This window comes from Haliaeetus albicilla, chromosome 16 (assembly GCF_947461875.1).
Source record: "Haliaeetus albicilla chromosome 16, bHalAlb1.1, whole genome shotgun sequence".
Taxonomy (NCBI): Eukaryota; Metazoa; Chordata; class Aves; order Accipitriformes; family Accipitridae; genus Haliaeetus; species Haliaeetus albicilla.
In genome coordinates this window covers 32,612,805-32,638,639 of record NC_091498.1, presented here as the reverse complement: position 1 = coordinate 32,638,639, position 25,835 = coordinate 32,612,805, and the positions used below count along the sequence as shown (strand labels likewise).

The following is a 25,835-nucleotide window of genomic DNA, read 5'->3' as shown; positions in this document are numbered from 1 at the left end:
AAAGCAAAGAAAAACCAATTGTGCCCAGAAGTCTCCAAGAAATCACAAGATAATCCAAAGAACTGAAAGTGAAGATACTTAAGCCAGAACTACCCATTTACTGCTTGCAGCTGAGGAACTGGATTAACAGTGACAAGACATTTAGGTATAACTATCAGAAATGAAACAAGTTCAACACAGCAGCTTAGTCTAAGCAGCTGCATCCAAAGCCCACCAAGCATTTTAAAGCTTCCTCAAACTGGACTAGTTCTGAAAAATTATCTTGACAGCTGTTGAACCCAAACCAGATCAGAATAAAGAAAAATAAAAAAAACGAACACCGGTCCAATTTTCTGCCAGAATAAAACCACTACCCAAACAGCAAAATCAGAAGAGAGTTGATGCCTCATTAGCAGCAAAATAAGCAAGTGTGTTAACAGCTGCATTTTCTGTAATCACACAGCTGCAGCATCTGTCTCTCCCTCTCTATCACTTGATTGCAAGTGAAATTAGAAGAAACTAGTCTGGGACTACCCGTTCAAGCACCATTTCCTTTCCAAAGCTTCACTACAGAGATGCACTCGTTCCAAGGAGACGATGCCAAAAGCACAGAAATTTAAAGCTTTTAAAGCTCCTAATCCATTTGGCATTTCAGTAATATACAAAGAGTTACGACAACAGGAATCTTCCTCTCCATGCACAGCACTGTTTTGTTGACTTTCAGCCCCTGTCTACTTGAAGGCATTTAAATTGGTGCAGCTTATGCTATGACAACAGCCCTATAACTGTAAGTATCTGGAGGATTGGCTCCTTTCTCCCTGCTGCTTTTATAGTCAAATAATTCTCAGTGCTACAAGGAACGTGTTGCATGAAGCAAGCCTCCCAGGAGCTCTCGGAAATCCGGATAAATCACAGAAGCGTCAGGTATCCCAGGCTGAATTACCTAAATGCTGCGCGAGTCCCACGAGCGGAAGCATCGTTTCAATCTCAAACATTTAGAAAAACTGTAATTGTTGCAGGCTGCAATTTGTCTTCCCAGGGTCCAGCCCCAATTTTTCTCCAGAGGCCCATCGAAAGCTCCATCATCCACATGCTCCAGAGAAAACTGTTTATACAGAGCTCATTAGACTGCAGAAAAGGCTTGTTTCTCTCTCTCTCATCAACACAGCCCTAACCATTTGCCAGCACCTCCTGAAAACCATGCGAGTACTGTACCGGAGGACACAGTCCATGCCTCCGTGGCTTCAAAAAGGCTTGCGAAAAGGATCTGGGGCAACTCTCACACAATTGAGAAGACCTCTGGAAGTTGTATGGGACTATGCTCTGCTCCGCTCCCTGGTCTGACACCAGTAATTATAACTTCGTTGCGAAAGCCTGTGCTCCAGCCACATAGCTGGGAGTGTTGCAGAACATGTGTGGCCGTGATAAATTACAGTGCTCAAACAACTGCAATTATAACCCGATGCTTTAAAAACAAAAGTGCTGTACCTGTCTGAAAGCAATGCAAGCTGAGAATGAAACACGCTGGGGTGCAGTCCATACTTGCATGGCTGACCACTTGCATAAACATGAGCTAGACCTGTTAACACCTGGGCAGAGAAGTTCCCCAGCTGATTTCTTGGGAGGGCCTGTCCTAGCCTTGATTATCTGGTTTCAGATCTTGCCTAGTGGCAGTGCTCTGAAGTGCTTTGCAGGGAAGCCAAAATTAAATTTCTCCGGCTGTTCTCACACTCTCCACAACGCAGCAAGCAGCGTTCACAAGGAAGAAAAAAGAAAAAAGGGGGGAAAAAAAATCCCTGCTGCACCACCAAAGCCTGACCTCAAGGCATGAGAGCCCAATAAACAGGAGCCTTCTCAGCATCCGGAGCAGGCGCAGAGCCCTGGGCAGAAGGCGCTCCCTGAATCCCAGGCTCTGATCTCCCTCTCTCCAGGCAGCATTTATGACCAGCACCGCGATAACAGTTTGCCAGCCCCAGGGAAAGTGGCCCTTTTAAAGCCTCAAATGCAGAAAGCGGAATTCAAAACTACCTGGCCAAAGCAATCTGGAAAGCCCAAAGAGGCACACTGCACAGGCAGCGAAGGCATTTCTCATCTGCTGAATCTCCCCTCCCATTGCTAATGCTACAGCACAGCTACCAGCCAGCAGCAGTGTGCAAGCTCACGCTACAATAGCTGCGTTGCACTGCACAGATAGGCCCACAGCTACAGGGAGCTTTAGGTTCAGACTTTCACATCTTTCGGCAAAGACAGGCACTTTCAGAGAAGAGATTGTATCGAGACTGTTCATCTAACTTCACTTGCTGAATAAGTTTTTTCACTTAGGAGTAAATTGCTTAATTCAACTCATGTCTAGTTGAAAAAAAGCCAGCTCTTTCAATACCAGTGGGAAAGAATGATGTACAAATTTGGGGGAGAGTGGGAAGATGTTTCCTCAAAATCAATGACAGGGTGCATTGTTTGGGGGACTAATGCAACACCTGGAAAAAGCACATTCCTTCTCGGAAAGGTACCAGCTTTCCTTTCCCCATTACTGATGCTAAGAAGCTGTATTACTGTGTTACGTTTTCAGTGAAAGGCTGCCACTTAGGTTGAATATTCAGTAAACGCTATAGTAAAAAAATAAATGTGGGAAGTAACATGTGACCTCAGCAACAAAAACATCAGTCACCAAAACCAGATCAAGCTTCGTCGCCACAGTCAGTTTACACATTTGCATTAAAGTAAAACCAAAGTTTCTGAATGCAAAGCCTTCACTGAACACCTCTTTGTGCAGCCATGACCAACACTTGCAGAAACCACTTCCTACGGCTTGTAAGAACTAAAGATTTCCACCCCCAATAGTTGCCACAAGCCTTCTGCTTGTGACCCGAACATAAAGCAGCGTTCTTCTGTGCGTCTGCACAAAGTTTTGGTGCTTTTGTTGCTGTTCACAGACTTGCCAAACAGCACCGTGAAGTTGTTTCAGGTGAGCTTACAGCTCAAGAGGCAATGGCACAGCCATAGTTTCATACTCGCTCTCTGGAGAAGAGATGCAAAAGCTGTGCTTATCCACAAGCAAAGCCACCCCCACCCTCCCCAAAACTCCAAACTCGCTACAAAACCAGGAAAAATTGCAAGCAAATCAAAGATCAGAATTTTGTTCTGCCCCCTTAGTTTGCTCAGAGAGGGACAAAATGACCACCTTCCTTCACTCAGAGGGATACATTTCTTTTGCCTTTCAACAATTTAGAGGGATGCACGAGGATGAGAACGACACTTTGAGCTAGTAAATGTTTTAAGGGTGACAGAGCATATGGCAATTCCTGAACAGCGTTTTAATCCTGCATTCACCCCTCATGCTTCCTACAAGAGAGCCTCTCCGCTGCAGCAGGAGGAACCCTCGGCCACTCCAAATTTGGGGCCAGTAGTCACTGGCTTTGGATGTTATTCTCAAAAATCTATGTTTGTGCACCAAGCAGTCCAGGGGCTCTAGGGAAAAATAATATGCAACCATGTCATTAAAGACACAAGCAAACAAGCATACACACAGAAAGCCAACCCCCTCCCTGAACAGAAACCACTTCTTCACCAGTGCAAACACTGTAATTATTCCCACAGTGCAAAGCCCACCATCAGCTTCTCACCTCTCAAAACGAGCGTAAAAAAAAAAGTGAGAACCATGGATAACCAGACCCAACCACACTGCTGCAATGAAAGCCCAGGTAAGGCAAAGGAAATCCCCAGCATCTGCAAGTGCAGGAGATGAGTATGTGGAGATGGGGATGAAAATTCAGGCTTAACTTGTCTCAAGGCTGACAACTTTGAACGAAAGCACTCGTGCTTAAGAGACACGTTGACACTTGGCCTTCCCTATATCTCTCCCCAGTGAGTCAGTCGTTAAGGTTTCCTTTTAACGAAGACAGGCGGAGTACAGAGATTAGGCACTGGAAAGGATGGGAGGTACACAGACTGGACCACCTGAGAAAGAGGAAAGCTAAAGTTTACACAGATTTTGCAAATCTTCTGAAATATCCCAGAGAACATCAGCAGCAACTACTACGACACATAAAACACTAGATATATTAAGTATCACACATTTGCAAAGAATTGCCTATTAGAACTTTAAATAGGTTCCGCATAAAGCTGCCTACGTGACAGCTACGCTAACAACACCCTGTAAGATGCCTATAAGTAGTCTGAAAAACTAAGTAAAAAATATTTCAGGACAGCTTTGACAGTTGTGTTTTTAGGAGGAGGACAAGCTTTGCCAATCAAGTTAATCAAGGTTTAAAAAAACCCCAAGCTCTGCTCATCTGATTTTCCATATATGCAAAATGCAAACTAAATTCCTTCATGGCAGAAGGCTGAGTCTGGTAAAGTATCAATCATATGTCACTTTGCTCAGATAGCTCTGGCACCATTCCTGGTTTTACGGACGAAATGGAATAACAAATGATTCCCAAGACTTTATTTTGAAGAACAAGGTGCAAGATTTTTCTATAGTAAATATTAAAGCTCTTCTATAAATTATAATCCACAACCGCTTTAGGAACTTCCTCCAAGCTGCTCAACTTAAATAATTCAAGATGCGCTGTGATTCCATGTATTACACGTGCATCTGCAAAACTGTGCTGCCTTTGGGAATTTCAAGGGCAGGTGCATCCCTGCCAGCTCCTCTCCATTTTGCGAAGCTGTCACTGCCATCCTATCTCTGGATCTGGACTTCCCTTCTCCTCTCTCCAGTTATGTCTCCCTCCACAAAGGTCTCCATTCACTTTCAACTCTTTTGACTAGAAACTGTCAGCACAGCACCCTTGAGATCCAAAGACAACATGTTACCACTCAACAAGCTCAAAAGTTGCTTTAGGGGAGAAAAAAAATGCAGGAAACTCAGGGAAGGTCAAGGCATTCCTTCAATATAACATTTAATTAGCCATCCTAAAATCTGACCTAAAATGAAGCTTCAAGAACATTTTTTTTCCCCTTTAAATAATCTTCATCTTACTTTCCTCACCTCTGAGCATGCCTCAAAACTGTCTGACAACACAGTGCCCCCACCTCAGCGTCTGCATCCTTGGCATTACAGCTCCAGGTACCGACTCTATCGGTTATCATCTCCGACAGGAGCACAGAAGAGAGACTGGATTTTAAAATTTAACAGACACACATGTTTATAACCTGGACTTAAATTTACAGAAGCCTTAAACTCAGGCAGGCAAAAAAAGAAGCTATGTTAAATAACAAGTTCATATAATATTTTCAAGGATTCCTATGTTCTGACTCATCCCCAGCTGAAATACATTGACCAGAACTACCTCTTTAGACTCAAACTGTAATCAGAATGTATTTTCAGTTCTAGAATAAGTACTTAAGACAGTATCGTCTGTCATTTGGATACACCTATTGTTTCTATGCAGTTTTAAAAGCAGTAGCACACGAACTCAGCCTCAGCTTGGTCTATACAAAGCAAGTTGTCCGTACAGCAGAACACCTTTCTGGGATTTCAAATTTCCACCATCATAGGTTTTGATTCCTCCTTATATTCAAAGTGAAATAGACGTTTCAAAAGAAAATAGACTTTCAGTTCTTTTATTCTCGCTTTCCTACTATCACTTGACATACCAGCACCCCCCACACACTCCCCCAGCTGAGAACACGGGTGACAGACTTACCCTGAGCAGTTTTCCATTTGAGAGCTTCAATCCCAATCCAGAATTCAAGTCAAAGAAAGATTTTACAAAACTCTTGCTTTTCCACTAGAATCCCTGTAACCAAACACTCTCCTTCCCTGCATGTCTTATAAACCACAGTGCTGCACTGAACGCCAAGCAGAGCTTAAATCTGAAGCCCACTTTCCTGCATCTGAACTTATGGAATAAAAGTTCAGATGTGGCTGAAGTTTAAGATATTCTCAGCAAATTGGGCAGAACTTCTGCAGGTCTAGAAACGTGGAGTTCCAAACAGGAAAGAGTAAAGTTATAGGACACCCATTACCATCCCAGCACCTAAAAATTATCAGGTGCCCACACAGGTTTCCTCAAGAAGCTAGCCCACCTGAAAACATCTCTACAAAATATTTAAAAATACACATACAATTATTTTTTTTCCTTCACGAAATACAGTATCAATCATATAGGTGTATGTTCATGCATCTTCTAGCAGCAGTCATGACCAAGGTAAAACTGCCAAACCTAACTAAACTTACTGTGAAACCTTTCCTCCCTCTTTTTAATGCAAGAGCACAATATTTACAAATGAGTACAAGGTAAGAGAAAACGTTCCTCTTAATTTCACAACACGACTGGTTTAATGTATTAGGTCAGTCAAAAAAAATTTAGCACAACTGAATGGTGCTGCAACACCTTCTGATGTCTCAAAGGAGAACAAGTTTCTTAATTCCTAAGGTGGTGTTAATACACTCACCTGTATGACTGAATTCAGACAAGGGTGGGGTTTTTTGTTGTTTGTTTTTTTAAAGAGCAGTTTATTAATTGATTCTCCATGAAAGGAATTAGCACACAGGAATACACGCTCTGGTAAGGCAGCAGGCAGAGATGTAGAAGACAGTTAACAGACTCGGGGTGTCAATGTGGAGTGTGCAGAAGTCCCAAGGCACAGTAGCGCTCGTACAGGGAACGAATGAGATTTTAGTCTGGAACCTCAAGTTATTGATGTCTTCATCAGACCAGCCCAAACCTCCACCAGCCACTAAGTGCTTAAAGTTAATTGCTTGGCAATTACGCTTTTCATCAGTAAGCAATTAGCACTTCAAGGTTTTAAGTGCCCAGCACTGGCTCTTCCCAGAATTATTAGGGGTCTAGGTTTGGCTGGGGAAATCCAAGCACCACGCGTGGACCATTCACCACGTCAAACGCCATGGCTGCCACACCGGTTCTGGCCGAGGCAGAGGAATCGCTGTCCCCTGCGCAAACTTAATTTTGATAAATTAAGCCCAGGAAAGCAGAGGAACCCCATGCCCGCATTGCCAAAGGTCCCAAGCAGAGCTAGAAGCGTATTTCTAGCGACCTGCAGCTGGCATGATGTTGTCACCAGAAATCTGATAGAGAAAACTCTCAAGCAAGACAGTGGGATGTTGCTGTACATCTCCATACAAGAACTACTAAGCGGTATTAAAATAACAGAAACCACAAGCCAAACATAGGCAATTCAGCCACTTTCAACAACTAGAAGCCCAATTGCTGGAACACTGCTTTCACAAGAGCCCATTTAACTCCCATTAGAAGCTGGCCCAGCTCTTTCATCCTTTACCCGTATCATTAGAGGTATATTTAAATACACACATTTGCTTGCGCCCCGGGTTTGATCAGTCATGGCAACAAATATCACCTTTAAATAGACTGGACAGCATTTGCAGACCTGTGCTGGGAGGGATTGTTTTATATCCACTCATTAACTTGCATTTATCTACCTACACATGCGTGACACTATTTGGCCATTCAGAAAGGGAGTGATTAAACACACTTAGCTTTCAAAGCAATGGGTATGATAAGACGTTTTCAGTAAGGTGAGTCATTTAAACTACATCACACCAAAGTACTACTTAGATTTTGTTGTATCATGCTCAGCTGGAAGGAAAAACAGACTTAAAAAACCCAGGACCAATTAAGAACCATGAATAAATTACACACTCAATCCCAAGAGCTCTGGATTGAATTATGTGGGGTTTTGGTTGGAGAGGGCACCCCGTGTCCCATGGGGGCCCTGAGAGGTTATGCTCCCTCGGTTGCAGCACGACACCGGCCTCTGCTACATGACCTTAGGCAGAAAGCATGCCCCAAGAGTGACACGTGAGGAGACCCTGTTAATGGCAGTTGTCTACAAGGAGAAATATTTGGGAATTGTCTACTGAACCTGCCTGATTACTGCCACTTAGTATGTCCAGTGCGCTGCTGTAGGAGCAAACTGCTGGGTTTTGCTCCCTGATTATTCTCAGGCTGCTCCCCAGGACGTCCCCAGTAGCCAGCCAGGGATATATGGCCTAAAGAAAATCACTGTAAGGTAGACTCAAACACGGCCTTTCCACAAACCTAACGATTTAGTGACAGAATACAACAACAGACATAGCCAGTTCCCCAGGGGCAGGCCTGAGACTATTCAGTATTTTATTATTAATAAAATACTATGTGACTTACTAAGTTACAGACTCACCTGCAGGTAATACTTGGAGAGACAGCAAGCAAGTCAGGAGAGAAGCTATGGTATGATCTTGATGGACCAGAGAAGCATTAAAAAAATAATAATTAGAGAGCCCACCAACAGGGACGAATACACAACTTATACACCGGACAGGCAGGAATCCTCCCTTGCACAAATGCAAAACCGGCAGCAGCCAGCAAGGTGGCACTCCACAGAAAGCAGCTGAGGTTTACTAAGGAGCACATGCTGGATGAGTCAACAACATCCCACCATCGTGAAAAAAAATAAACGTCGTCCTGGGGTAGATGCCCAGGAGTGCTGCATATCAGACACGCCATGCGCAGCATGGAAGGAGTCCAGATGGAGCAGGCTCCAGCTGGCCCATGTCTTTCCCTGCTGTGCGTAGTAGTGGACAAGCAAGGGAGCAGCGAGGGTGAAGGACTTGGAGGTGACCAGCAAGGAGAGGGCGTAGGGGCTTACATCATGCAATTAAAAAAAAAAGGGTGGAGAAAAAAGTTCTTAACATGTAAGAAGATGGCAATAGGGCATTCTCTAGGGAATGAGAGCAGAAGGAAAGGACTGAAACTGCACTTACGGAGATTTAAAAGCCTGTTCCTACATCTTCCCTTCCTGCTGGGCTAGAAAAAGCATGAGATTGCCTAAAGAAGTTGAAGTTAAAAAAAAAAAACAATTAGAAGAACATCTGTCAGCAACATTTTGGTACAATTCATCCCCTGTCCCATAGCAGGGCTGACTATCACCACTCCAAGTTCCTTCTCTATACCCACTACTGCCACCAGTACACATAAATGGGGGCCATACAGCTAGCAAAGGCCTTTAAAGCTTGATTGCTATTTTCACCATTTATTTTTAAGAGCACGCATGTTCAGTATTGCATTTCTCCCCAACTTCCACATCCATCTAGCACCACAATTTCACGCTAACAGCACTTGTCATAAGACTGCATTAAAAAAAAAGCTAGTTTACGCAAACAAGTGCTGCGGTAACTCTATACCGCACTGCCATACTACATGCCACATGTTACAAGAGAACCACCAGAAGCGGTTCAGCTCACATAGAACACAGGCATTTTCTGGTACAGATAAACTCCTGAGCACCAAGAACTACAGTTTGCTTTGAGACTAAACAGTTTCATTATATGACTTCCAGCTTCAATGCAAATCTCACCTACAGTTACTCTGATTTTATTCATAACTGGACATTTCCCATGCAAACTTGTGGCTACAAGAGGGGCCCATTTAGACATTTGCTCCCTAAGCAGAGACACTGTCTCATCTCGGGGGGAACTCAGCAACAAGTCTTTGAAGACTTCCATTTTCACGTCAATGCAGGTCACCATGAAGCCAGCATGAACTCCAGAGGACAAACCATCAGATCTCTGGCAAAGGAGCATAATTATAACTTCCTCTTGGGAACCACAAAGCTTTTAACACTTCAGCCTAATTTTATGGAAATGTCATGGGTGTCTCCAACTGGATTTTCAGGAAGGTCCCTTGAAGTCAGGCTGTGGTTTCAAAACATCTAAGCGTGCTGAGTACTGGGGACAAGAGTCCTACAAGTGCTACACAAGCTGTTCTTCACAAATGAGTGCTCTGATACTTCGAAGACACCCCCCATGCTTCCTCCAACTCTGGCTTCAAAGAGAATATATTCATAACGGGGAAGAAAAAGAGTAAAACTTTTGAGGAACTCCTAGCACTGACAAGTGGAGAAACAAAAAGATAATCAGTATTATCCCTTGATTGTCAACTACAGGATTTGAGAACATCGAGATGCTCAACGCATGGGGCAGATGGATAGGGAAGAGAAAAATTGCCCTCATACATCCCAGTCACCAGCACAAGAGCACTAGGGTAAAAGATGCCAACAGTTTAGAGCTACAGACTCCAGCCAGCTGGGGTACAAGTAGACAAAATCTGAAGCTAGACCATTGTAAATCTGACCGGAGAGGTGATCAGAGAGGGATGCCTGCAGCTGCAAGAGCTGCCAGCTGAAGCAGAGCCAAAGTGGCAGCGGGAGACGCTCGCAGCTACCGGTCAAACAGCGGAAGAACTGGTAGAAAGTTTCCAGGAGCTGCTGGAAGATAGAAGAAAGCTGCAGCAAGCTCTGCTTTCCCATGCTGTGCCCAGACGTGGAAGGGTAAACAGCTGATAAGGAGGTATGCACCGCAAAGCCACCCGCACGAAGAACCGTGCTACCCTGTAATCTTAGCCCCAAGGACAACTCCCAGCACCCGTGCCCAGATGCCCACCTCCCCGGAGCCAGTTTGGCCACTGGCAGCCCAGATCTCTGGAGATTTGATCCAAAGAGGATCTGATGCTGGACAACAGCTGCAAAGAGCTTTGAGCTGAGGAGTTTCTGCCTCATATTGCAGTTACAGTGCACAAGGATACAATATACCCATGCAGGATATCCCCAGATAACAGAATTTCAGCTCCTGCTTCAGCTATTTGTCACAGTAAAACATTTTAAGCCCAAGCATGCTAGCAGCATTCTTTAAACTAAAATGACAGATAATATCCCGTTTTAGAGCTCCAAAGTGAGAGCCTCACTACTCATTTCAATAACCAAGATAAACATTTTATTTAATGGCTGTATTAACAGGCAGAAATACACTTCTCTTCGGAAAGCAAGGCAGACTTGCAATTCTGGCTTCTGCAGAATTTAAACTCTCAATTAAGGATGAGTTCCTCTAAATGGGGAAAAAAACCCTTCACTTCTTCTAAGCAGAAAGCAAGCACAAATTCTGCCTTCAAGTCTCCAGACTGCTCTGCTGCTTCCCACCCTGCTTACAACTTTGCCGTGCAGCATGGGAGCAGTAGTAGAGCTGAGCGATGCTTCTCAGAACCCCGCAGACACAGAGCATGCCATGAGTCCTGTCGCTTCTCTGCTGTGGTCGACACAGCCCGCTGGCAAGATCTGCAAAAGGTAACAAACACCAACAAACCTACACGGCCTTATGCTCAGTCTAACCTTACGGGTTTCCTTTCATATCTCTGAAAGGATAAGCATGCTTGAGCTGCTAAGTGTCTGGAAATTCTCACGCCTTGGGTAAAAGCTGAGCCCTCAGGGCACTGCAGCACCTTCAGTTGGTCTGAGTGATCAGAAGCAAATATCTGAATAGTCATCCGCTTTCCTGCTCCTCAGGCAACGCGTATCACTACTACTGCCCTCCAAAACAGCACAGAAATACACCAGTGTGCGGCACTAAGATGCTTTGTTGCTCTTCTAGCACAACCAGGACACTGATCCTTAATTTACCTAAACACTTTCAACTTTTATTTTTGGGGGCGTCTAAATATGCATATAAAGACTCCTTTGGGTAGAACAGGAAGAAATCATTTACAGCTTGCTTTGTTCAGCTGAGGGGCTACACGGGTTTTTATATGGCTGCATGAGTTTTCCAGCCTGCTAGAAAGGAAAGAAAATTAGGATTGCACTATACAAAACCATAATCTATATGGGACAGTGTAAAGCTCTAAGAGCTGGAATGAGACCTCAGGGGCAGCACCTGAAACCACTTTGCTTTTTTTTTTTTTTTTAATTTTAAAGTAGATTATGTTTCATTTACACACAACATAGACTCCTCCAAGAGGAACTATCTGACCTCGGAGTACTCTAAGCACTGCTCTACATAGGTTATCACAGCTAACTAGGTTTTAATCATGTTTAAGTACTGAAAAGTAAAAATGCTGCTGTTGCATTTGCTTCCCTGCCCCTCCATGGTCCATTTCTCACCATTGCCTCTGATGGTTTCCTTGGAAACATATGCAAGCTTAAATTGGATTGACATTCACTTAGTGGACAGATGGAGTTTGGAACAGCCCCGTGGCTGAAATTCAAGGCCGAGTCTTGGGATATGTCACCTTATCAGTACAAAAAAGACCTCCCCAAGTTCCCCAAACCCCCAAACTTTGTGGAAAGGTTAAGGATCACCTAATTATTCAGTAATGAGCTTCGAGGTGGCATCTCAGGCAAGGTCAGCGATTACCCATTATGCTTGCATGAAAGCATCGGGCTAAGCACGCGACATTTTTGTTTGGAGGGAAGGATTTAATTTTTGTTAAGCGCCGAGAAAACAGAGGAGTTCTTAAGCTCATTAGTGGTTTCAGGCAGGACAACTGATGCAAACCACACGTATGCCAAGCGCAGACAAGAGCCTTTCACAGGTAGCGATGCACTATCTGCACTGTAATTATGCTATCTGCATCAAAAACTTTGGTGCTAGGCTGAAGTTATTCCTAATGACTGATGCTGACCCACAGCCCCCATGCAGAGCTGCAGCCCCCTTCTTCCCCAGCACCAAGAAGGGCAGGTTTTTTATCACACCTTTATAGCCCCGGAGGTGTCAGGACTGCAATTTCAGCAAAGCTGGTAATTTATTCTGATGTGGGAATTATTCCCTGGCTCTTCTTCCACTACATGGGAAGAAATGGAAATGGCAAGAAATGAAAATGGCTTTTTTTTTTGAAGGCTGGCTAAACAGTGCTTTCCCAATCATGCTGTCCTCTTCTAACAGGATTTGAAAGGATTCACCTCTTTGCAAACAGAACGCAAGAAGGACAGTAGAAATCCCAAATAACTACGTTCCTAGACATCTTTCATGAAATACAGCATCTAAGAAAGGGAGAGACAAGATGACAGGGCTCTCATGAGGGAAAAGGGGAGCAGACAGCAGTCATTACATATTCTGCCTGCCAGGCACTCTACCCAGCATGTGCTTGGTTATTGTACGTACCACCTCTAGATAACTGGGGATGTACAAGAGAGTTGGGGTTACTAAGTGATTGTTTAGGGCACAAATCCCCCAAATGCACGCAAAGTGGTTCACTTCCACTGCTCATGCAATTTGCTGAAATCTAAGGAATTCCCAGTTTGGAATTTACCTGTCCAAGTCGCCAGGATTTTCATACCTGTCCTGCCACCTGGCATTTAGCCAGGATTTTAAGAAAACCTCCTCTTCTCTGTCTACACGTGATTATAGCTGCCAAATCCTCTTCCTTTGCTATCTTGCTCACCTTGGAGAAATCTGCTGTGTCTCCTTTCTCTGAGCCACCTCCAACCTTGCTTTCCTGAACTGATTTTGACCGAGCTAGACAAACAAAGAAACAAAACCAAACACGCCTCTTGCATCTGGTTTTTGTTTTTTTCTAAATAAAAAACAAAAAACTCCTGCTGTCCACTAGTTTCCTTCACAAGCCTGCGCTTTCCTCCTCCTTCCAAATCTTCCATGCTTGTCAATATGTGATTATTGCTGCTTATTCCTCACTGCCTGCATTCCCCCGGTGCCTCTCCATCCTCCCTCTGCAGAGGGAGATGCCTCAATGCCCCTCTCTGCTCCCCCCACCCCCTAAATCCGTTTCCTTTTTATGGTATTCCCAAACCTAAATCAGCAAGAATGCACTCAATCTGCCAACTGCCCTAATACTTACAGCAAGTGATCATGTAACACCGTCGCTCTCGCAAAGCGTCGAGCCCCCTCCATTTTAGGGTCTAGTTAAAATGCTCTTTAGTTTAAAGAACTTCCCCGGGCGAGGATTCGGCATGCGAGGGTGCTTCCCGGCTCGGGCGGCATCCGCCTGCTCTGCGAGCAACGTGCTGCTGCAGCTGCTCGGCCACGCTCCCCGCAGCAGCGCCTTCTCCCTTCCAGCCTGCAAAAGTCAACTCAACCATCTTTTCCTCACATGCCTGTAACTCCCAGTTTCTTTTCTTCGCTGCCAATTTAAGCCTATTCCAGGTATTCTGCAGGCACTCGAAGATACAATGAAGACAAGCGGCAGAGGATAATGCTGTACTGCGTGAAGGCAGGCTAAAGCTTGCTATTTTCAGTGCTTTACACAGGCCACAGCCAGGAACAATAGAAGGCCATGCATGGTGTACGTACGAAGCAGCACAGTTCAGCGATGCCCATGTATCTCGATGCTTCTCTAGCACTGCTATTTTATTTAAAAGATGATAATTCAGACGCCGAAAAATAAGCCACCAGCAAAGCAGTTTTATTCAAATCAATGCTAGGAAAATGCCTCCTTTTTATTTCTAAGAGCATAGTAAATAATTTGAAATATTGATACACATGCAATCACTAAAAGCCAAGATCTTTTCTTAAAAAAAAAAAAAGACAAAAAAACCCCAATCAAGCCTGCTGAACTGGGCAAGCTGTATAGTTTCAAAGCTGAGCATGAGAAAGCCCTTCAAAAAACTGCTTGAAGAACAATGGGTTCCAGCAAGCACTCCTGTGATGTGGCTTACAAAGGGAGAAAAAAAAATATAAAAATCATAATTTTCTTGTTTAGTCACACCTTTGTTCAAGAGAACTGGGACACGAGGAATACAGCAACTGGCAGCTCTGAGCCGAAACATCATCTTATTCCTGAACACGACACATTTAACAGAAATCCCACGCTCTTCAATGCCAAAACCACGCCAGTTCAGCCACGCAGGAGCCCACCTGCTTCGCGTGCAATTTCCAGAAGCGCTTACATCCACAACACGTAAGACGGCACCCAGATCGGCAGCACACGACAGCAGGAAAAAAAGCCCACCCGGTCTGCATTACACTCCTTTTGGCAGGGGAAGGAGACAGCCACAACACACACACACACATCCCAAAGCCTCCCTCGCTCCGAGCCGCTCTCCAGCACGCTGGCCGTGCCGCCCCAACGCGGTGCCCAACGCGCCGACGAGACGAGCTGACGCCCTGCCGATGCCACGAGACTCTTTTTTCCGTCATGGTGCTCGGCCACACGTGTTAGAGTAAACACCTCTCGAAAGCCCGAACTGCGAGTCTCTAAACACGCTGGGAAATTTAAACGGCAAAGGAAGGAGAATTACAAAACAAACGATTGAAAGCAGCCCTCAGCAAGAATTCAACCGAGCACCTTTAATGAAGATGCACTTAGATAATCTAAGTTGGAATTTTTAAAAAAGGTGATAAAAGCAGCATTCCCAGCCGTGCAACACGTGAAAAGTGTAGACATAAGGCCCTGAACACGCTGTGCTCTCAGTTTGCTCATGTGAGCTGACACTCATTCCTTCCCCATCTTAATAGGTGTTTATTTGCTATACTCCACCGCTAACGGCACAGCTCAGACACCAAGTGCAATTGCTCAGTGCCACTGGACTTACGGCATGTTATGCTGCGTATTCCCACAATTTTTAACTGGCTAAGGAAAGACACACTCAGTTCCCCATCGCCAAGAGGCCGTTTGACACCTGCCTGAGCAGCAAGCAGGCTCACACCTAAGAGAACCCAGGCAAAAATCAGAAGCGTCCCTCATCTTATATTTGACTTGCACAGAGTTAACCACCACATACACCCTCTATGAAAGATTTCATTAAATTCAATCTATATCAGTGATTAGCTGAATATGGGAAAAATAACTGCTTCTCCAGACAAGTCATCCTCATTTTCAGCTACATTTCGCCAGAACCAGAGAGCAGCACTGCCATCCGTCGTTGAGGGGCTTTCGCTACGATTTAACTCGAAATATCCTTTGGAAATTTTATTACTGCAATATTGCTAGTTCGGAGATTTTAAAAAGAGGTTTGGGTTGCTTACTTCACTCAGCTGACCGCGCTTTCACATCTCGCCAGCTCTCCATACTCTCTCCTATTTTGTATGGGTTTTCACCCACATTGCAAGAGAAGAAATAATATGTAACAGATCAATTAAATTCCAGTGGCACAAATATTGACAGGGGACAGAACAGGTGCAAAATGAATTCATTTTAAATCAGATTTGTATTTATTCTTCTTAAATGACATTCTCCAGTTTAACTTTTTAACGATAGCATCAGTTCCTCATTTTGCTTTACAGCAAGATAAAGATTTCCATGGTCCTGTTCCTCTAGTGGAAGATTTTTTTTATTCCCATGTGAAATATCACTGCGACTCTACTTTATTCTACTTTTTTTAATAATAAAACTTCACGCTAGAATATCAAATCCGAACAGTAACTGGCTGAAGGCCTATTGCTTTGTCCCACACAATCACGTTTCTTTCCATCTTAAGAAAGAAAACCAGCAGTATTACATTTAAGTGCATTTTCCCCATTTAAAGGATATCAGTTGCCAGTACAGGGGTTGCAAGTGCAAAAGCTTAGAGGGTTAAATCACAATGGTCTTGTTACAGAGAACTCATTCACTTAGAGTAGCAATCTGGCCATGAATTTTAATATTTTTTGTCATTAAAAAAACAAGCCTTTGGCCCAAATGAAAAGGAGATTGCTGCGCTGGACAGCTACGAGCATTTCTGAAGAAACCCCCTCTGCCCCAAAGCCTTACAGTCCTCACGCTGAAGCAAGGGGCACAATTCCCCGAGCACCATCTACAAAGCATCCCTTTTTTTCTCCCCTTAAATGCAGTTTGCATCCAGAAGCTACGAACACTCCCCAGCCTTCACACTTAGACAAAATACCTGACGACAGACACAAATCTCCAGCCGCAAATATAACCAGTTTACTTGCAGCTCACCTATCACCTGCCCGTACACAAACACACTGCAAGACGAAGCAGAAGACCAAAACAGACCGTCAGAAAGCCCACCAGACTCGGAGGAAAGCCCCTGGGACTACCGAACTTCTCTAGCTGTCACTTACCCGGCTACCCTGGCCCATGACAGCCTATGGTACGAAGCGCACAGCTTGTGTTTGAAGCTATTTTTAGGTTTACGACTTCTTTGGGGTGTTTATTTTTCAGTTTCTCTATTTCCCAGTTACCTGAACTGCCATTTCATGTATTATTAACAATATGATAGTTGTGACTTAATTAGTTCGGCTGATTGGGCACGAAGCAGGGGTTGTTCCTGTCATTACTTCCATGGGGTGTATCGTCATGGTTAACTGAGTATTAGATGGGGCAAAAAAAGCCCCGCACAGCTCCTTTTGGATGCAGTTTTTGCACATCTGAGCATACCTTCCTATTTTTGCAGCACCAGATACAATCATTCATTCATTCATTTTCTCGTGATCTGAACTTAACACCAAACAGCAAGCATGCCTTTGCCTATGATTTCTAATTATTTTTCAGTTGTTTACTTTGGATAGATTCGCTGGTAAGGGCTTATTTTCAGTGCTGCAGTAGTATTAGAAAAGCATTTGCTGAAGGGTGTATTTCCCCCAAATAATCACCAAGCGCTATCTAAATCAGGCATCCACAGACTGTACCAGCACACATGTCCCGTGGTCCGCAAAGCCCCTGAATCACAGAGTAGCAATTAACACCATCACAGCAAACAAAATTAGCTTACGTATTCTGCCCAGAGAGGTTAAAAAAAAAATAAATAAGGCTGTCAGACTAGAGACAGAAAAGTGATGCAGATGACTGGCAAGAAGGACAGAGCATCAACGTTAGACTAACTGATATAGTTGGATGAGAAAACTTAAGCAGCTTCTGAAGTAACAACATTTCTGTTCCAGGACCAAGGTTGTGACTGTTCTTCCCCCAAACACTACATTTCTAAGTGGCATTATACTATTCTGTGCAGTTGTCACCACCAACCCACAGCAAACAGAGCATCCAGGAAGGATCCACTCTCACAAAGTTGAGGGAATTATTTTCACCCGCAGGTTTGGCGTTTTCCAGCTGATTTTACATGTATAAGCAATGCTACACTTCACCGTGGCAGCAATTCTGTTCTGCTCGAGAACAGCAGTTGGAAAGGCTATGCTGCTGCTCCATTTAAAATGCTGCACTGGATTCATTAGGAAAACAAACAGAAATCAATGTTTAAATCCAAAATGTCCTGTTAAATCAGACTAACACAGTTTCCTATCTCAAGCAAATATTTAGACAGTTCCAGCTGAAGCTCGAGAACGATTCAGGTAGCCAGGACATGACAAACGTGAAGGATGGTTCGGGATGAATATGTTAGCAGGATATTTCTGCTAAAGCGATCAGCAGTGTGCTGGTATTTAAATCACATTAAGATTTCAAAAGCATCAGTCTATCATACAGTTCATATCACCCTACCTCTCACAACCGTAAGGACTGGAAACCTTAAAATAAAAACCCGAGACCCCAGAACCCAGTCCTGCAACCGCAGCACCAAAGATCACACAGAGCCCGCCAGTCTGGAGCGAGCGCTTTCTAATTGTGGCAAACTGATGGACAGATCAATTAACCAGGCTAGCAAAAGCCCAGAAAAGCCTTTCGCTTTGAGGTTCGCCTGCTCCTGACAATGATGACTTCAGATGGAGAGCGAGCACGAGGGGCAGCTGTATTCTTTAAAACAAAACCAAACCAGAACCTCTTTCAGATAAGCACTCGTGGAAAGAGAAAGGCGGGGGGGGGGGAAGAGAAGGCAAACAGAATACATCCCAAATGCTTGTATTTTTCAAGTTTTCGTGGCTGCTCTTTTGAAAGAGAGGGGGTCCCAATGACTCCCCATGCCGGGGCGGGGAAAGGGACGGCGGGGCACAGGCTTCCCTGCGTCGGCGGCTGTCTGTCGAGCAGTAGCCCAGAGAGCACTTGCTAGTCTGCTGAGATCTGCCCAGTCACATGTGCTGGCTCCTGCGCCTTGTAGAAGCAGCTGGAAAAGAGGGAGCCAGTGGAGCTGCCTCCATTAGGAGCTACCGCTACACAAAAGGAGAAGAGGAAACAAGCTCTCAGCCACCGGAGCTACCGACAGGAAAAGAGAGATGTCCAGGGCCAGGGGAAACACACGGCAAGTGCGGCCGAGAGGAGGCCGGAGGGGGGTTAAAACACGACGAGAATGAAAACTCTGCCACCGTCCCCCAAAGAGGCTCCATGCCACCTGCGCTCACGCAGATACACTGCTGGCAACCTGCGCGGCATCGCCCATACCTTACCGCAAACGATGAGAAAAAAGTCCGCGAACTTGCCCGGTCCATTAACGGCCATCCAGACGAAGGGGGTTTATTTCCACACTCAGGCGTGGGGGTCCGTGTCCCCCCCGCCCCCCCCCAAAAAAGCCACCACCAACCCACCGCCACGTCCGCCCTCTGCAAACTTCTCGATGGGCAGAGCTGGTTTTGCTCTCGGCTGCCGCCTCGAAACAGAAACACCCTCCCCTGCCCCAGGAGGGGCCGGCACGGAGGGAGCCGGAGGAGAGCGGCTCCGCCAACCCACGCTCCCGGCGCTTTTCCCCGGGAATCGCCTCCAAACCGGCGATGTCGAGACGAACCCTCGCCTTCCCCTTAGGCTAAACCGCTCCTCCCTTCCCCGGGGGGGGTCCATAAGCCCCCACCGAGTCCCGCACCGGTTCGGGCTCCCGCAACTTCCCCGCTCCGCAGGCCTGCTCCCCCCTCCGACAAACACCCCCCCCTCCGTCGCCGCCTGTCAGACGGCCGCCGGCCCCGCCGCCTTTGTCCTGCCGAGCCGCCGGGGCCGGACGGGCTCACCCCGAGGGAAGACCCGCCGGTACCGGGCCGGGGAGTGCAGGGCCCGGGTTTGGGGGGGGGGGGGGGGGGCGGGGGGTTCGTCTCGGCCTCGCACCGCCGGGACTTCGCAAGTTAACGGCCACCGCGCGCGCCCAACCGCCGCCCGTACCTGAGGGCGGCCCGGCTCGGCTCGGCCCGGCCCGGCTCGGCTCGGCCCACCTGCCGCCGAGGCCGCTTCCCCGCGGGGCGCCGAACCGCCGCACCGCCTCCCGCGATGCCCTCCCAGGGCTCCCGGAGCCGCCCACCCCCATCGGCGAGGAAAGTTCCCGGTGGCCCGGCGCGGCGCCGCCCCGCTCCCTCCCCCCCCGCCCGCCCCCCCCTCCCCCCGGGGCGGGGGGGGGGGGGGCCGGTGGCACCTGCTCCCGGCCCGCCGGAGTTACCGGGGTCGGAGGAGACGAGGCGGCGGCGACGCCGCGGGCTCCTCCGGGCGGTGGAGTACGGGCCGCGTGGGGAACTCACCGGGGCGCGCTCCCGCGCCGCGGGGCTGCCGCAGGCCCCGGCTGGGGAAAGAGATCCAACGACGGGAACCCTCCCGGGGCGACCGAGTCCCGGGCTCCACGCTGCTGCGTCAGCGCCGCCCTTCACTCGGTAGCCGCCCCGGCTGCGGGATGGGGATGAGGCGCCCCCGCCGCTGCCGCCGCCGCTGCTGCTGCTGCTGCCGCTGCCGCCGCCCGCCCTCGCCGCAGGGCGTCGCGATCCGGCGCGGCCCGGGCGGGCGGGCGGCGCGCAGAGGCCGGGAGCGGGCGGGTGGGGGCGGGTACCGGGGCCGCGGAGCGGGGGGGAAGGAGGAGGAGGAGGAGAAGAAGGAGGAGGAGGAGGAGGAGACGCGGCCGCTCGCCGCCGCGAACTCCCCGCAAAGCCGCCAACCCCTCCGTCCTCCTTCCTGCTTCCTCGTCCGTAGCCAATCGCCGACCGCCGCTCCGCCGCTCGCTCCGCCGACCCGGCCAATCGCGCGAGCTCCTACCCGCCGCCACCGACCAATCGCTGCCGCCGCCCCCGCCCCCTCGGCCACCCTCCCACCCCCCCGCCCTGCTCCCCCCCCCCCCCCCCGGTCCCGGTTCCCCCCCCCGCCCCGGTCGCCCCTCACAGCCCTGGCCGCCCCCCCCCAGCCCCCCCGGCAGCCCGGAGGCACCGGGATAAGCTCCGCGGTGCCGGCTTCCCCACACACACACACAGTCCCCGAGGGGGCACAGCCGAGCTGTGGGCACCGGGGAAGCCCCCGACCCCGGCGGTTTACCTCAGGACGGGGAGCGGTGAGGCGGGCGGTCCCGCGCTCTCCTGTCAGCGCCGCGCCGCTCCCGGCTACGGGGAACGGCGGGCACCGGCGGTTTCCCCCAGCGGAGCCCGCTCTCCCCGAGACGCCTTCACACCCCGGAGACGTTACCAGGGTCTCCCCCCACCCCGGCCCGGTGCCCGGCGGCCTGGCGGGCGACGGCAGCCGGGCCCCACAGCCCCGTTCCCGCCGGGGATCCCACCAGGCTCGCCCTTGGGGTGTGTGTCCGTCCCCGGCCTTAAACCGAGTCCTTGCATCCAAACTCTGGAAAACTTTGAAGCCCCGGGGCGGGGGTCGGTTGACGGTGTGTGAGCAGGGGGAGCACGGGTGGGAGGCAGGGCGAAGGAGCCGGGGTTTGGGCGCCCGTCGTTCCCACCCGCCTCGTCCCGGGAGAGCCGAGGACGGGCACCGGCGTACGTGAAAGGTCAAGGACCCTCCTCGGCTGGTTGCTCTCCCCCCACCCCTGAGCAGCCCCGTAAGCTGGCATCGGTGAAATGCCCCGCTCCTTTGAAGGGGGGGGGAAGGCCAACGGGGAATTTTCAGGTGCCCCAGAGCTTCCCCGCGTAGCCTGTCCCCACCGGGACACGTCGTGTCCTCACTGGGACGGGGTCCTCGTGGACCCCGCCAATAGGCCTGAGACACAGCAGCGATTTCTTCCTCCTGACCAGGAGAGCATCTGTAGCTCTCCATATTATCCTGAAAAAAGGGTTTAAAAACCTAAAGGGGATACAAAAAGCCTTGGCGGTTCTTTCATCAGTGATGCAGTGGTATCTTTGACTGGACCACAGTCTCCTACCACTGAAGTCTCTCCATCTGTTGCAGAATGGGGGTTTTTGTTTGTCGTGTTTCTTTCAAACCTAGAAAACTACTGAGAAGCAAGCAACTAGCACATGGGACAAGCAACCCAGAGTGCAGCAGGAGAGAAAAATACACACACCATGAGTTAAGCCCCCCCCCGCCAAGCCCCGAGGGTCTGCTTGAAATACAAATAAACTGCAAGAAACCCAGGAGGCTAAAATACTTTCTCTGCCCTGTTCCTGTGGTCCCTGGTCCACACAGACCTCAGAAGCAAGAGCAAGACCAGCCTCTGGTATGGTCCTTGCAGGACCTGGATGCTACGCAGGAGAAGATCAAGGGAAAATTCAGCTATTTGGAGACACTGACTCCAAGAATGCCTGGTTTCCTTTGTAACTGAAGTCTGAAGATGAAGTTTCTCTTCCTTCCTCTGCGTACAAGATGAGCGATAAATCCAACCATTCTCCACAATCAGGATTTGCGAGCTCCAAGCAGCAGCAGCTCCCACACGATGACCAAGTAACGCTATGGACAACACTGGCTTGGCAGCACCGACTTCAAGCAGGGTAGCACGCATAGGAAAAGGGACCAGCACTTTTTTCTTGCCGAGTCGAACCGTACCTGATGGTATATCAGTGAATGTGAGCCAGACGGATAAATTGTGCTCACCAGCATGTTTCTGGAGTGCCCCAGGCGAAGAGGAGGCCCATCTAGAGGGTCAGAGCTCAGCACGGGAGACCCCAGCAACAAGCACTGCATCTGAGCGTGACATACAAATAAACCAGAAGCCTGCCTGAAACAAATACTGATCATTGGTGATGCAGCAGAAAAGAACAGAGCCAAAATAAATAACCTTTACAGCTACAACCCTGGAAGCCCACAAGGGCAATGTGCAGCAGCATCTGCACCTTCCCATCGTAGCAGATCCCCTGTTTTAGCATACTCAGAATATAATCCTGTGTGCTCATATAGGACTGAACAATAAGCTTTCCTGGCTGTTTAGGCAGCATTCAAATGGCAAACCACTCATGCAAGGAAGTGTTTATGAGACCACCACCAGATCATTATCTAACGAGAAGTTAGCAAACATGTTACGTACCCAGCAGAACAGGAGGGGTGGAAAAATAGGGATGCCTCCTGGATTTCACTAAAGAGACTGTTTGGGGGGCTGTGACCGTGTTTTACAATGCAGTCACCCTCTCTGTTTAGTCATTCACTGAAGCCTGCACTTGGTGGGGTAAAAGACGCAGCCCCATGCAGGACTATAATTTTTACTTTTTTTTTACATAAGTGGGTTTGTGGCAAAAGGACACGACAGCCTGCTCAGTGCTGCACACTCACTCTTGCTCTCCATTGCTTGCTTTAGGGGTTAGCAATTCTCCTTAAAAACACTCTTATATTACCCCATTTCACTGCTTCCTGTAGAAGCTGCAGTGTAGAAATGCCCCCTTCGGATGAGACTCTCACACACTCCATTTAAAACAGCCGAGCATCACCAAGAGCCGCTCCAGAAGTGCAAAGCCTTGCCTCTCTCCTCAGACCAGAGCTGCGCTGCACTGCTCCCCGCCTGAAAAGCAAAGGCAGCTCATATTGCTGCCAAAGTGCCCCCTAAAAATGACATTTTTAGTAGAGTTCTCCCCTCTGCTGTGAGCCCCAGCCAACAGGAGGGTAATTAAAGCACTGTTGAGCACCAGAGTGAGTTAAATTTTAGTGTAATACAAAGCACACTCATGCCATTCTTTAGGTGTGTTTGGGTGACTTCAGAAATCTGCCGCCTTGGACTCACTTAGCTAAACAGGACTGATACTTGGAGCAGGAAAATGAAGAGACTGGAAATTATAAAGTTTCAGGAACTGTATGTTGCTGCTGTGATGTTCACTATGCAGATACAATAATTTAGCAGGGATGCTCAGGACTGGTTTTGCACAGAAAGAGGACCAGAGCCCCTCAGAGCACTGCTACAAACAGGCTGCTGAAAACTTTCTCCTGCATGGAGCTACCCACAATGAGGCTGCACGGAAAAACCAAGCCTGACTGAAATGGGCTGTTTGGAGATAAAGCATTCACCTGAGGATTCAGACAACCACCCCCAGAAAAGGCCTGCCCATGCCAGGGAGGAGATGGCTGCAGCAGGGTAGAGGTTTTCTCTCCCCAGAAGAGGAGAAGCTGTCCAGGAGGTTGAGTTAGGGGCATGCAGCCCTTGATCCTGCCCAACAGCTTGCTGGCTGCTGAAGTGGTTTCTAAAATCCTCCCTGCTCAGCAATTTGTTTTGTGGGATAACGGTGTAGGTGAAAAATACCTTCCTCGCACTCACACTGAACTCTTGCACTTCATGAAGAAACAGGGCACAGGAATGAACCCCACATTTTGATTAGTTGTTCTTAAATAGCCCCCAACCCACTCCTACCACCATGCTTGGTCCATGTTAGGCTTAGCTGATGCCATATTGCAACTCCAGCAAACCCGCGATAAACCTACAGCTTCACAGCATTCAGGAGGCAAATGCTTAGACAAAATTAATGCTGAAGTTTAACAATAAATATCAGACATTTAACAGATGCTTTTCAGTGAAGGTGGAGGTGAGGCCACCTCCCCTCTTGCAGGTGTCCGGAATAGGAGAACATCTGGAGCACGGACAGGTTGAGGATGGAGGACTGTGTGCTCTAGAGCTGTACAAGAGTAGAAAGCACAACAAAGCCATCTGCAGAGCTCCCTCCCTTTTGAGAAACTAATTTATTCTGAAGTGGGGCCTTTCCTTGTCCCTTTCTCAAAGGGATGAGAGGGGGAAAAAAAATAAAGCTAATTGCTGATTACAGAACAATATGGCTGTGTGTCTGCTGTTCTTCAACCTGTCAGCATAGATGCACAGATGAGACATGGGGGTTGTTTTTTTCTTCTCTCATTAACTAGGAAGAGCAAACCACCAAAGCCCCAACACAAGATCTTCCTACCCCGACTTCTGGCCTGTTTTTTGGGAAAGGGACAACATCAAGGGCGGTTCTGCTACCTACTGCCTGAAGAGCAGCAGAACAGGGATCTCCTGTCGCCACACTCCTCCTCTCATTATTTGGGCTACAGCAGCAACTTGCTGAGGTTGGCAAAAGAGGTTGCAAAGCCCCACAGCTGGAGGAGGAGCTGGGGCAGCTCCGGCACCAGCCAGGGAGCAGCAGAGATTAAGGGCCAGGTTTACTCTCATTGCAGCCCTCATCTCAAAGGTAAAGGAAGGGGAAAGAGGATTTCACCACTAAACACAGGGGTACCACGGGAAAAGGATGTTTGCATTTCTTGTCTCAGTTTCAGGAGTAAAAGCTTGATTTGTCCCGCAGGAGCCTAACAGCGGAGAGACTGGGGAAGAGCCCCAGCATCACCCTGCTCACTGCAGATCAACAACCCGGGCCGGGAGAAGGGGTGTTTGCACTGTGCACCCCCCCAGAACAACACTCAGAGCTCTTTTGACCTTCAGGAATAATTGTGGCAAGTTTTAAAGACACAGAAAAATCTTAAGAAGAGGAAAAAAATCCCCCAGCCATGCTGCAAGCACCGAGAAAGGAAGCCTCGAGCGCCGGTGTCTGTGCTTGCAGGAGGCAGTGGGCACCCCTTTCTAGCACAAGTGGGGAGGCAGTGCACCCCAGGAATGCAACACTGAGAGCTTCATGCACACCCACAACAGCACCTGCAAACTGCCCCACTGCTGATGGAAAGCTCCGGTTCCACAGGCGGCTTGCAAACAGGCACGGAAGCTTAAGCAACAGGCTTAAACCGAGTAAGCTCACACACTAAAAGCGACAACTTGCAGCAGTCTGGAGGATCCTGCACCGACTGGTTCCTCAGTCAGGCCTCAGGGAAGGACTTGGCTGCAGGGAAGAGCAGGGCGTATCTGCGAGGGGGAGGATCGCCAGCTCCCACCTTTCCAGGCAGCCTCCCTGGCCGCAGACGGGGCTTAAACCCATCCCGTCTGCCTAGGATCCCTGCGGTCGTGCCTTTACGTGGCTCCTATCTGATTGCAGCGGCAGGGCTGGGTTAAAACCTCTTCCTTACTCCAGCACGTGTCAGCTGTGGTTGGTCACCATCCCCTGTGATTCCCTCCTTTTCCAGGCGTCTCTTCAAATGGGCTGGCACCAAGAAAGCATCCCCAAATCCAAATCAGCTGAGTTATCCCATCCCGCCCGAGGTCTCAACGTAAAAAGTCCTTGTGCTGCTCCGGCTCCAGTGGCAAAGAGATGGTTTTAGTGG

At 48.4% G+C, this 25,835-nt stretch overlaps 1 protein-coding gene across 2 annotated transcripts in view; it reads right to left on the bottom strand.

Moving 5' to 3' along the window:
* BAHD1 (bromo adjacent homology domain containing 1) overlaps positions 1-20,397 on the bottom strand; it is a 42,304-nt gene extending 21,907 nt beyond the window's left edge. The window contains exon 1 of one of the 2 annotated variants that reach the window (XM_069804374.1): positions 19,994-20,397. The gene's annotated coding sequence lies outside the window, so the exon portion shown is untranslated. Of the gene's footprint in view, positions 1-19,643; positions 19,763-19,993 lie in introns of those variants that run through there. The other variant, XM_069804375.1, reaches the window with a different exon arrangement.
* Positions 20,398-25,835: the final 5,438 nt, after the last annotated feature.